The sequence below is a fragment of the Ricinus communis genome, chromosome 9 (genome assembly GCF_019578655.1).
Source record: "Ricinus communis isolate WT05 ecotype wild-type chromosome 9, ASM1957865v1, whole genome shotgun sequence".
Classification (NCBI taxonomy): Eukaryota; Viridiplantae; Streptophyta; class Magnoliopsida; order Malpighiales; family Euphorbiaceae; genus Ricinus; species Ricinus communis.
Genome location: NC_063264.1, coordinates 26663 through 40562, shown reverse-complemented (window position 1 = coordinate 40562; position 13900 = coordinate 26663).

Below are 13900 nucleotides of genomic sequence, written 5' to 3'. Positions count from 1 at the left end.
AGTATTTAAATTTTAATGTATTGGTTTATTAAATTATTTAGTTACTAGGATTAAATTGATATCCATTTTCTTACAAGAGAGTTTAAAAATATAGTTGAATTAATGTGGGATTTAAATAAGAATTTTTATGGTTGGTATTTTTGTAATTAAATATGTCGGTAGGGGCATTTTAGTAATATTACCATTAAAGTAAGGGTAAATAAGTAATTTTTTATTTTTTATAATTTTAATTTAGCCCAAAATTAAGGGATTAGGAATTTGAGGTGCCATCAATAGCAGTGGAGGAGGAGTCACGTTTAAGGTGCAGTGGTGACGATTGAAGAAGCAGTTGTTGACGGCGAGCACGATGGTGCCAGTGGCAGCAGCTGGAGGCGACGACAAGCGTGGGAATGTGGAAGAAGGTAGCAGAATTTTGGATGCCCTACTGTTTTTTGTGGCAACGACTCCCATCGGCTTGAGCTTTAATTCGACGATGGTAGTACCGAAAATGGTGGCTGGAGAAGAGAGTTCCGGCGAAGGGAAGACAACTGAGTTTTTGGACTTTTTCGGCCATCTCCAGCGAGTTATGGCTGATTGGAGTTCATGAATGAATCCTCCTTGTCTCAAGATTTCCAATGGCACTAATTTTGCAGCGATCGGACTCCGTTTGAAAATCGACGGTCGAAGTTGTCCGTGATTTTCTTCGGATGATCAGAGACTAGATCGGAGAATTAGGTGCTAGAATCATCATGTGCGCGTTGTCTCGAGCTGTAGGCACGCTCGGATTTTCGATCGGACTCCGGCAAATAAAGGCGAATCGGTCGATTTATTAAGCGTCTCGGTAATTCTTTAGCTGATAATTTTAGAGATTGTTAATTAAAAATTTATATTGATTAATTATTATGTTGTTCTGTGGTGAATGTGATGGAGTTCAATTAGTTTAATACCAGAAAATTATGTGTGAGTTAATTGTCGAAATAATTATTATGTTGGACCGTCTGCAAAATAATTGTGATTTGTGGTGTGTTGTGGAGTAAGGAAAGATAATGTAGTCTTGGTGGTCCGACTCCCATTAATTAATTGATATATATTATAAGTGTTTCTGGCAGGTCCTGAACCCGTTATACGGGGATAAACGTCCGTATTTTAGTGGAGCTTCTATCGAATTTTTGGTAGAGTTTTTTTGAGTTGAAATTCTTAGACAAATAATTCTAGAAGTCTATGCCTAGGGTTATTTATTAAATATTTTACTTTTGTTGATTGATTCGTTCTCGTGAATAGATTATCCATCATTTCAACTTGCTCCACCCGAGCATAGGAACGGAGCAAGAGAGTCACAAAAACTGTGAGTTAAAATCATATATCTGCTATACCCTGCTATATTTGTGTCATGCTAAAAATTTATATAGCAATTCTGATTTATTGATTTAAAGATTTAAATCATTTATTTATTTACTATTCATCTAAACAACTGTTTTATATAACTAATTATCTAATTGCTATTCATATTTCCACATTAATAATATTATGATTGCATATTAACTCGGGATGAGATGGCAGTAGAACATGCCACCAGATAGGTTGCATCAGGACTGCGTGCACACTGGTATAAATCTGAGACAAGTAATAAAAAAATATTTTGAGATTTGTCCTGGTCGAGTTCAACTTTTTGGGCTATGAACAGTCTGATTGCTGGATTAAAGGTCCCTGATCGAGTGTTGCTCTCTGGACGCTAGCTTTATTGGAAATTAAGTGACCATACTAGATTTAAGGACCCTGGTCGAGCTTCGCTTTCTAGGCCCCAGTCCTGTTGGAGTGAGAGACCCAGAATGCAATTAGTGTTGGGGTTAGGATTCTGCTGGGGTACTCGTCCCGTAACATGTAAAATATAGTTTATTGAATCATGGCACCACAAGCAGTTTGACATGATCTAATATTTTATTTTTTATTAAACAAATGTTTTATCGAGGTGGTTGTATTCATTTTTGGATTATATGATTTCAACTCACTCTCGAGACTGACAGTGTCAAAAATAACTATTTTTCAAGTGTTTGTTATTTTCCTGCAGTTATTTTCCTCTAGTAGCCCGACTTTCTTCACCTTTGGGTTTAATGTAACTAATTTTATTGGTATGTTTGATTTTTATTTTTAAAAATTCTAGATTTTCCGTAGTTGAAAGCTGATTATGAAATAGTATTATAATGGATAGAGTTTGGATTATACCTTGATTCAGTTAGCGAATGGTCAGGCTTCGGTAGCCTTATGCCTACCCATTCCCTAGCGCCGGTCACGGGCCCACAAATCAGATCATGACAATTAATTTGGTATGCATAACTAATATCTAAGACTATTTCTTAGTATCCATTTCATATATTTTAGTATATGTGTTGTATATGTTTGATATCAATTTGATAATATTAATTTGGTATTCATAACTTGTACCTAAACTAATTTTCAGTATCAATTTCATATATTTTAGTATATATATTATATATATTATATATATATTTGGTATATAATTAGTATCTAAAATTATTAGATTGGTTAAAATCGGTCAAATTAGAAACTATGCACGAATTAATCCTGTACCGAAAGAGGACGAGTCCAGGATTGGTTCCTCCATTCATGGAACCGTAACCGCTGGTTCCAAATCGAAAAAAATAGTTATTTATATGATTTATTTCCTCTTTCCTTTTAATATTTTTTATATATTTTATTATTAACTATGGCGGTTAGTGAACTAGGTTCCAAACTGACAGTTAATGAACTATGGCCACCCTATACAACGGCATAATGAATTACCGCATTCCATATGTATGATTATATGAAATTTATTTGGAGATGCATTGGTATTTTTGATATTAAGTCAATTACGTTGATGAATGTAGTATAATACAACATTAGGTAGCATAAAGTTGAAGTTAATTTCCTGGAATTGGAAGGGTTACTTTATGTCATTCATATAAAACATTTTAATTTTACTACTCCGCTTCCAAGTTCATTCAACAAGTTATGCCACCTTCTGATAACAGAGCCTTGTGTGGAGAGGGCAAACAATTTTAGGCTTATTTAGATGGCCCACTTAGAGAATCTAGTTGATAAATTCTGGCTCGTCAATAGGAATGGTTCAAATGGCTCGAGTATATAAGAACGGTAAGGTCTTTCCTAAATCGTCTGCCTAGATATTAGATTGTGGAAAAATATTTTCTGCTTACTTCAGTAAGATACTAATATATGAGGGTAGGGGTGGCCTAGGTGATTCAAGCCTGGAATTGGGCCGGTCAAAATCAATAACAATGCACAAATTAGTCCAATACAAAGAAAGGACAGTTTCAAGGTTGGTTTCTCTATTCATGAAACCGTAACTGCTAATTCCAAATTGAAAAGAAAAAAATATACTTATTTTTATGATTTTTTTTCTCTTTCCTTTTAATAATTTTTTATGTGATTTATTATTAACTGTGGCGGTTAATAGACTAGGTTCCAAACCGACGATTAATAAGTTGTGGCCACCATATAAAGGGCATATTGAATCACTATATTCCAGATGTAAGATCATATGAAATTTGTTCAGAGATGCATTGGTATTTGAAATATTAAGTCAATTCCATTGATAAATGTCATATAACCTGATCTATGGGCCCGTGAAAGACACTAGAAAATGAGGAGGCTCAAGGCACCAAGACCCGTAGTAAGCCTTACTAATTGACATTTCAAATATGTATATAAAAACGTAATATTAAACCAGTCTGACATGCCATAAACTAGTCTTTAATTGGACAATAATAACACTCCATAATTTGTTACATACCAGATCAAACGTAATATATCAAGTATACTACTGCGGACAGTCTAGAATTTAAAATAAATAAGAATATGAAATTATAAATTGTTTATAATAGGTCCGATGGAAAAGGAGGTCGGGTTGTCAAACACAAGACGGCGGATGATAAGCATCATACTACACATGTTTTCATGCCCGATTATTCACATTTTTATGTATGATTATCCTGTTTTATGCTAGAATCACCTGCCTTTTGTTTCCTTTTTCGTTTCAGGTCATTTTCGAAGGACACCATCAGTAATCGAGGGAAATACGGTGATTTCGGAGCATAATCCATCAAATTGGTCGAGAACAAGCACCCCGAGGGTTGAGCACGGCCTGGACTTCGGCCGTGCTGAATTATCAGACAGCCATCCCCAATTGTGCCATTTCAGCATCGTTTCCGTAGCCACCACGGTCTCCAGCATCAGGCCGTGCTGACCAGCACCGGCTTGGGCACGGCCTGTGGTGGACCAGCACCGGCTTGGGCACGGCCTGTGGTGGCTCAACACGACAGACTCCGCAGATTCAGCACAGCCTGGACTCCGGCTGTGCTGAATCAACTATATAGGCGATTTTTCATTCTAGAGAGAGAGGAGGACGATTTTTGGACAAGGATCCAAGACACACACTAGAGCAAATATTTCCTATACCTCAATTACAAACGGGGAAGATCAATTAACATCAATTGAAGGGAGATCTCACTTGTTCCAACATCGAATCAAAGGGAGATCTCATTTCCTGTAGATTTTGTGGTAATGGATATGGAGGGTGAAAGCACTGTACCCCTTATCCTAGGTAGGCCTTTCTTAGCTACATCAAGGGCTGTTATAGATGTAAGCGATGGAAAGCTTAAGCTTAGAGTTGATAATGAGACCATTACCTTTGACTTGGCCACTTCCATGAGACAGTCACTGGACTATGATAGTACTGTATGTTCTATTGACGTGATTGATGATGTGGTTGAGTCCCATTTACAAGAAATTTTATGTTATGACCCTTTGCAAGTAGCGTTAGTTGAGGATGAGGAGGAATTGTCCAACGAGCAAGTGTTGGAGCAACTCGCTGTTTTATTGGCTTCTGAGCCGAGCTTGTCAACTGATCCCTATCTTTTTCTTGACAGGTCTGGGGTGTAGAAAGTAAAGACTTCATTCGAGGACCCACCAATCTTAGAACTGAAGGAGTTACCAAGCCACTTGGCTTATGCCTTCCTGGATGAAAAGAAGCGCTTACCAATAATCATAGCAGCTGACCTAAATCCTGAAGAACAAGCCATGCTGTTGGAAGTTCTAAGGAAGTACAAGAAGGCCTTTGCTTTCAATATAGCCGATATCCAGGGCATAAATCCAAGTTTCTGCTCTCATAAGATTTCATTAGAGGACAGTTTCAGGCCGGTTGTTCAGCCTCAAAGACGACTCAACCCGAACATGAATGAAGTGGTAAAAAAGGAGGTAATTAAACTTCTTGACGCAGGTTTAATATATCCTATTTCTGACAGTTCGTGGGTGAGACCTGTGCAAGTTGTACCCAAGAAAGGAGGCATCACTGTAGTAAGGAATGAGAAGGATGAGTTAATCCCGACTCGGACGGTAACAGGCTTTCGGGTTTGCATTGATTATCGTAGGCTTAATGATGCAACTCGGAAGGACCACTTCCCTCTTCCTTTTATTGATCAGATGATTGAACGTTTAGCAGGTCACATGTTTTATTGTTTTCTCGATGGTTTTTCAGGTTACTTTCATATTCCTATTGCACCTGAGGACCAAGAGAAGACTACCTTCACCTGCCCTTATGAGACGTTTGCTTATAGACGGATGCCATTCGGACTGTGCAATGCACCAGCTACATTTCAGCGGTGCATGATGGCTATTTTTGAGGATATGATTGAGGAGTCAATGGAGGTATTTATGGATGACTTCTCTGTTTTTGGTAATTCCTTGAGCGCATGTTAGCCAGGTGTATTGAGGCTAACTTGGTACTAAACTGGGAAAAATGCCATTTCATGGTGAGAGAGGGGATTGTTTTGGGGCATAAGATCTCTCAGGCTGGGATGGAGGTGGATAGAGCTAAAGTAGAAGTAATATCTAAGCTACCTCCTCCTAGTTCATAAGTAGGAGTTTTCCCGGGCCATGCAGGGTTTTATAGGAGATTTATTAGAGATTTTTCTAAAATTGCTAGGCCTCTCACTCAATTGTTAGTTAAGGATGTACCTTTTAATTTTGATGATGCATGCGTGGCAGCTTTTGAGTTACTCAAGAAACTTCTAACTACATCCCCAATCATGGTTTCTCCTGATTGGGGACTACCTTTTGAACTGATGTGCGATGCTAGTGATTATGCAATTGGAGCTGTGCTTGGACAGAGGATTGAAAAGAAATTCCAACCCATTTACTACGCTAGCAAGACTTTGACTAGAGCCCAGGAACACTACACCACCACAGAGAAGGAGTTATTGGCGGTTATTTACGCCTTCGACAAGTTTAGATCATACCTCGTCCTCTCCAAAACCATTGTCTTCACGGACCACTCGGCATTGAGGTACTTATTCCTGAAAAATGATGCGAAACCGAGATTGATTCGGTGGATTCTTTTGTTACAGGAATTTGATGTCGAGATCAAAGATAAGAAGGGAGCGGAGAATCTGGCAGCGGACCATTTATCGAGATTGGAAAATCCTCACTTAGATGCACTTGATGAGACGACCATAAATGATCGATTTCCAGAAGAACATTTATATGTCACTCAGGTATACACTGATACCCCCTGGTTTTCTGATTACGCTAACTATTTGGTTGCTAGGGTTCTACCAAAGAGTATGACCTATCAGCAAAAGAAGAAATTCTTCGCTGATTTGAAATACTATATTTGGGAAGATCCCTTTTTGTTTAAAGTATGTGCAGATCAGGTGATTCGTCGTTGTGTATATGGCGATGAGACTTTCCAAATATTGAAGCAATGCCATGAGGGACCTACTGGAGGTCATCAAGCAGCAAACCATACTGCGAGGAAGGTGCTAGAGGCAGGATTCTATTGGCCTACGCTCTTCCAAGATGCACGGAAATTTGTCCAGGTTTGTGACCCTTGCCAGCGTGCAGGTAATATCTCTTTTCATGATGAGATGCCACAAACTGGTGTGCAAGTCGTTGAGATTTTTGATGTTTGGGGCATCGACTTCATGGGACCCTTTCCCTCATCGTGTGGAAATAAGTACATTCTGGTGGCTGTTGAATATTTCTCTAAGTGGCCTGAAGCTCAAGCTGTAGCCACTAATGATGCTAGGGTTTTCTGTAGGTTCCTTAAGCGATTGTTTGCTAGGTTTGGCATACCTAGGGCACTGATTAGTGATAGAGGAACACATTTCTGCAACGCCCAATTAGAAAAAATACTTAAGCGGTACGGAGTTCTCATCGATTCTCTACTCCCTATCACCCCCAGACTAGTGGGCAGGTTGAGGTAACTAATAGGGGCATTAAATGTATTTTAGAAAGAACCGTGAGTACCAATAGGAAAGACTGGACTCTTAAGTTAGATGATGCATTATGGGCGTTTAGGACTGCTTTTAGGACATCTATCGGTTTTACGCCTTATCGCCTTATTTATGGAAAGTCATGTCATTTGCCTGTTGAGTTAGAACATAGGGCACTTTGGGCCCTTAGAACTTGTAACTTTGATAACGATTCTGCAGGTAAGGAGCGACAGTGGCAGCTGAGTGAGGTAGATGAATGCAAAACTCCTCAACTTACAAAGCAAGGACTAAGAAATGGCATGATCGGGAGGATTCGTCAGCCCTAAGGAGTTTCAGGTTGGGGATCAAGTGTTGCTTTACAACTCTCGCCGTCTGCTTCCCGGAAGCTGCTGCACTCGTTGGTCTGGACCATTTCAGATCGGACAAGTCTTTCCATATGGAGTAGTAGAGTTGCATCATCCAGAGAAGGGGAACTTCAAAGTGAACGGCCATCGGCTAAAGCGATATTATTGTAACTCGTTGGATAGAGAGCAACGAGTTGACCTGGCTTTGTATGCACAGACAGGGTGGTCCGAATGAGTCATGCTTAAGACTCTGAAATTAAGCACTTTTGTACATTCGATTTGGATTATACTTTCGTATTTTTAATTAGTTGTGATTGTTTCATTATCTTCATTTGACTTTATCATAGTTGCTTAAAAATAATTACGTTAATTTTAATTTTTCGGACTTAAAAAAATCGAAGGGGACAAACTCTTCCGTTTGACCATATCTACTTGTTTAATGATCTAATTACATGCATATGTGCTAATTACAGGTATGGGGGCAAGGCGACTCGAGAAGGCAAAGGAAAGCCCAGGAACACTTCGTTTCACCACGGTTTCCGTGGCCATCAGGGCTGCATCCCCAGGCCGTGCTGGTCAGCACGGCCAGAGTCGAGCCCGTACTGAAGGGAGAGGAATAATTTGTCACGACTTCCGTGGCCATCACGGGTTGCATCCCCTGGCCGTGCTGGTCAGCACGGCCGTAGTCGAGCCCGTGCTGAAGGGAGAAGAATAATTTGTCACGGCTTCTGTGGCCATCACGGGTTGCATCCCCTGGCCGTGCTGGTCACCACGGCCGAGCCATTACGGGACGGCCTTACCCCGTCTTGAACCCGTTCCTATAAATAGGGGAGGTCTCCGAAAATCCTTGCTTCCATTTTGTTTTTCTTAGCTAAAAGGTGTTGTTCTTATACTCTTATCTCACCCTCTTCACTTTCCTAAGTGAACTCAGGCGAAATGACGGACCGCGATAAATCTCGTAGAAAGCAACTGAAACGCGTCACTACCAGCAAGCGATCGTGTGGTGAAGGATCGTCTTCCTCCGCAGTACCAGAACCAGAACCAATACCCGCACTTCTACCCCCACCACCATAGCAAGTAGTCCGACCTCGGAGAGCACCCGCTGCGAATCCATCCACACCTGGTCGTCATCCATTGTGGACATTCCTTAATGCAGACAATGAAAGTAGATTCCAAGTCATGCGATGGAAGCAAGTGATGGCAGGCCGTTGCATAGACTTCACATCCTTAGAGAGAGTGGGATTAGGTCACGATGTGCACACACTGTTCGAGACTCTGCCGTATGCGAGATTCTTTGACATCATTGAGCCCACCTACCGTGAGCTCACGATCGAGTTCCTCAGTGCATTCTTCCTGCAGCAACAGATCATAAACTGGCATCAACCTGATGCAATTTATTTCAGGCTTGGGGGAAGGGAGTTCTCGATGTCAGTCCCACAATTTGGAATGCATTTGGGGTTATGGACCGAGCAAGAAATTGCGGGAAAGGAGTATCAGGGATGTCTCTACATTCACCCCATTTCATATGACGTAATGTGGGACTCATTGGTAACGAGGCCGGAAACATACTACCCCAGCAGGTCCAAGGCATCTAGCCTACCGGACCATCTCCGCTACATTCACACCCTGCTAGCCTACACCATTACAGGCCGAGGGGACAGTTTTGGGGCAGTCACACAGACCGATGTTTTCATTCTCTGGGCTATGCAACATCGGAAGAAGCTGGACTTTGGATATTTATTGGCTCGCCAAGTCCGTTCATTTATAGTAGATGCCCAAAAGAAGATGCATTATTGTTTCGGTCCATATGTGACGAGGTTAGCTAAGAGATTGGAGGTATTGGACGACTGTCTGTCGGAGCTTTCAAATATTGGTGACATGACACCACTAGGGATCAGACAGATGATCAACATGCAGATGATCACGGCCACCAGACATCCACATGGTATTGAATATAGGCTCGTGAGCACAATAGTAAGAGAAGCTAGAGAGGCAGCGGCTAGAAGAGCACAATATCCGTCGGCCGGGCTTCCGGATGTTAGGATTCCTAACCCAGCTAGAGTATTTATGCCTTCATCTGGAGCCTCCTCATCTCATTCGGTAGAGCCATCGAGCGTTCAGATCAGTGCTTTGGCCGACCGTTTAGATCGAGTCTGCGATCTACAGCAAAAGCAGTACACTGAGTTTGTGCGGTTTCAAGAAGAAACGAAGGCACAGTTGGGCAGTTTGACCAGTACACTTAAACAGTTCCTGACTGGTTTAGAAAGACAAGCCACCCAAACAGACTTCATAGCGGAACAGATTCACAAGATGAGAGAGGCTGGAGCACAAAATCGGCGGCTCATTAATGAGATGGAGTTCGATTTCGCGACATGCTTCACGGGTCCTGATCCACCACTGCAACCTCCCTCAGCGAATTTCCCTGCCCCCCAACTTCCAGCAGATCCAACCAGTGAGGATACACCGTCAGCAGACTCCTAGCGGAAAGAAAAAAAATTGTGATGTTTTCCTCCTTCCCTTTTTATTTATTTATTTTCCTTCAAATTGTATCTCTTTTTGGTTTTTTACTTATAGCTTGTTTAATTTTATGTTATTTTCTTGCACTTGTCTGTTTATTTTAAGTAGAGCACTATGCCTGATTAATTATTAAAAAAAAAATAAATAAAAAATTTCTCTAACACTGTGGACAGTGTTATACTAAATTGTGGGGCGGGTACTTACCGATGTTTTTCAGATTCCCTTGTAGCTTTTATCGAACCTTGTTTGGAAGAAGGCAATGAATAAATCTCTTGACTACAATCCAGCCAGGTAAAACTGGTATTTTTCCTCAATTTTTCCATATTACTTTATCTTAGATTTAGAACACTATTAATATTGCTGCTTATTATTGTGATTGACTGTTTAAATTTTGATTTGAGAATTCATGCAATTTTAACCCACTCAAATTGTGAGATTTTGGGCCAATTTGTGCATCATTATTTTTATGCTCCATTTTGTTTCATTAGTGAGCATTGTACAGAATCTCTGAGATCACATGAATTGTCAATATTTGTGAGATGATTTGGGCATTTAGGATTTACACATTTTAGCCAAAAAGCCTAACCCTTCTTTTCCCTTAGTGAGCCAATTTTGAGCCTTAGCCTTTCCTTTCATGATAATAATAACAGTGACACTCAATTTAGCACTTCTATTCATTTGACCATTCTTTCCACCATTGTTGCTAGAAATTATGTAAGTTATGCTGCATTTTATTGAGGATCAATCTGCATTTATATATTTCATTAAGTTGCTAGATTTTTCATAGATGCTAAGACAAAAATTTGGATATTCAGTCTTATTGTTTGTGTCAATAACCAAGAACAACTACATAAGCTGTTGTAATATATATATATATATATATATATATATATATATATATATATATATAATTCAAGAAGAAGAAGAAGAAGAAGAAGAAAGAAAGAAGAGTATTAATTTAGTTCATTTCTAGCATCATCTTATTTTTAAAACAACTTAGTATTCATGTTGGTACAACACTTGATCCTTCGTTACTTCCTTGCATTACTTGCTTAACTTCCAGCAACTTGTAGCCTACTTCCATATTTACACGTATCCTACCTTAACCCTATTACAACCTGACTCAAGACCCTTTGATCATGGTTATTGATTATTTCGTAGTAGTGGAAATTGGATCTATAAGCAAGCCTATGGTAAACACTTTTTCTGTATTTTTGCATTGAGAGCTTGGCGATCTTCTTCCACCTATATACACTTGTGTGTTTTGAGTGACATCTTGTGAGGCATGGTTCTCAAATTTCTCAATTTAGATGGTTTATCATTTTAACTTTAGCAACTTTATTAAGTTTGTTCTCTCTCTTAATGATTCAGTGAATTGGGGATTTTGAAAAAAATTATTACGGAGTTTTGAAATTTGCTTTGAGCTAACTTTCTGCAATGCATTTGATTGAGTTATTTGGTATCTGATTGAGGAGTGAATTATTGATTGCTTGAGGACAAGCAAAAGTTTAAGTGTGGGGTAATTTGATAAGCATCATACTACACATGTTTTCATGCCCGATTATTCACATTTTTATGCATGATTATCCCGTTTTATGCTAGAATCACCTGCCTTTTGTTTCCTTTTTCGTTTCAGGTCATTTTCGAAGGACACCATCAGTAATCGAGGGAAATACGGTGATTTCGGAGCATAATCCATCAAATTGGTCGAGAACAAGCACCCCAAGGGTTAAGCACGGCTGGACTCGAATTATCGACACCATCCGCATTGTGCCATTTCTCAAGACCGGCCGCCAGACCGGCTTGGGCACGGCCTGTGGTGGACCAGCACCGGCTTGGGCACGGCCTGTGGTGGCTCAACACGACAGACTCCGCAGATTCAGCACAGCCTGGACTCCGGCCGTGTTGAATCAACTATATAGGCGATTTTTCATTCTAGAGAGAGAGGAGGACGATTTTTGGACAAGGATCCAAGACACACACTAGAGCAAATATTTCCTATACCTCAATTACAAACGGGGAAGATCAATTAACATCAATTGAAGGGAGATCTCACTTGTTCCAACATCGAATCAAAGATCAAGACAAACTTTGGGAGCATTCAAGAGACAATGAGGGATTGAGATTTCGGATCTGCAATTGGAGGGTGTCTCATTCAGCTTGAAAGAGAAGGGTGTACATGCCTTTAATTTGTTCTTCCTTATTTTGTTCCTTAATTGCTTTGAATATGAACATGAGTAGTTAGATCTTTTGAATCCATTGGGGTTCACCTTTATGATGGATTGTGCTTAATTGTTAGTTTTATAATTGTCATTCTTGTAATCTTCTTGCTATTCAGTAATCAAAGTTTGATTCAATTAATTTAATATTTTGGATTAATTGTTTATTAGGTTGTTTCTTGACATTGAGAAATGCTTGTTACAACTGGATATTGAATAGTAAGGACTGGTAATTAACACTTAGAGATAAGGTTGAATTACTCGCCGGATTAAGAACTAATAACTCTTAATAGTCTTAAATCATACTTAGTGCTAATCTGTATTAATCTGATAGGAAGAGATTCCATTAGGTTAGTGCAGGTTTAGGAATCCGGTAAACATCGAGAGAGGAACCGAGATTCAATTCAGAATTTAGGCACGGGTAAGCAAGATCGACAATCCATAAAATCTATCTTTAGAATTCCATCACTTAGGCTCCCCTCTGGATTTGCTTCTCTCTTTACAATTGTCTTTTGATTGTCCATTGTTGTCCTTCATTTACTTAATTGCACTCATAACCATTAGCCTGTACGTTAGAACTTTCACATCCTATTTTAGACTAGATAACATAATAAGCAGTAGTAACTTTAGGTTCACCCGATCTCTAGGGATACGACCTTGATATTCACTAGTGCTAGGCTGCATCGGTAGGTACACTGCCTTAGGTGTAGGTTGCATAAAGAGCCTATCAAGTTTTTGGCGCCATTGCCGGGGAATCTTCCATAACGGCATTACTGGTGTGCACACGGTCCTGATGCAACCCATCAGGTGGTATGTTCTACTGTCGCCTCATCCCAATGTCACAATCATAACATATATAATAATTATAAAAGTATGATTATAGGAAAAAATAATTTATTTAATAACATATTAAAAATTAAGATCTTAGTGGTCTTGAGTGAAACAAACATACAAATTATGTACAAAAATAATAATAATATTAAAATAATATTAAATATGATATTAATAATAACAGAAATAAATTTACTAATAATAAGGCTAAAAATATTCGTCATAATTATCAATTAAATGTAATTACTCATAATAATGATAATAATTATTTATCAATTAGCAATGCATTTAATTTAGACATGATAAAGACACGGTTGATTATATGACTTTAACTCACAGTTCTGTCGCGTTCTGCAATATGCTCCTACACCTTGGATGGAGCTGGCTAGATTAATGAATTATCTAATCACAAAAACACTCAGTTAATAAGATATTCTAAATTTTTTCTAAGCCTAGACTCTTAGATTAGACTGACTAAGAAAATTCAAACTCGAAAATTCTACTGAGAGTTCGGCAAAACCTCCTCAAAATATGGATGTTTATAGATGGGTATAGAACCTGCTAGAAACACTTCAAATATCCTAAAATTAATTAATGGAAGTCGGGCCACCAAAACTACATTATTTTTCCTGACTCCATAACACACTACAGATTACAATTATTTTACAAACGGTACGACATAATCTTTATTTCGACAACCAATCTACATATAATTTTCTGG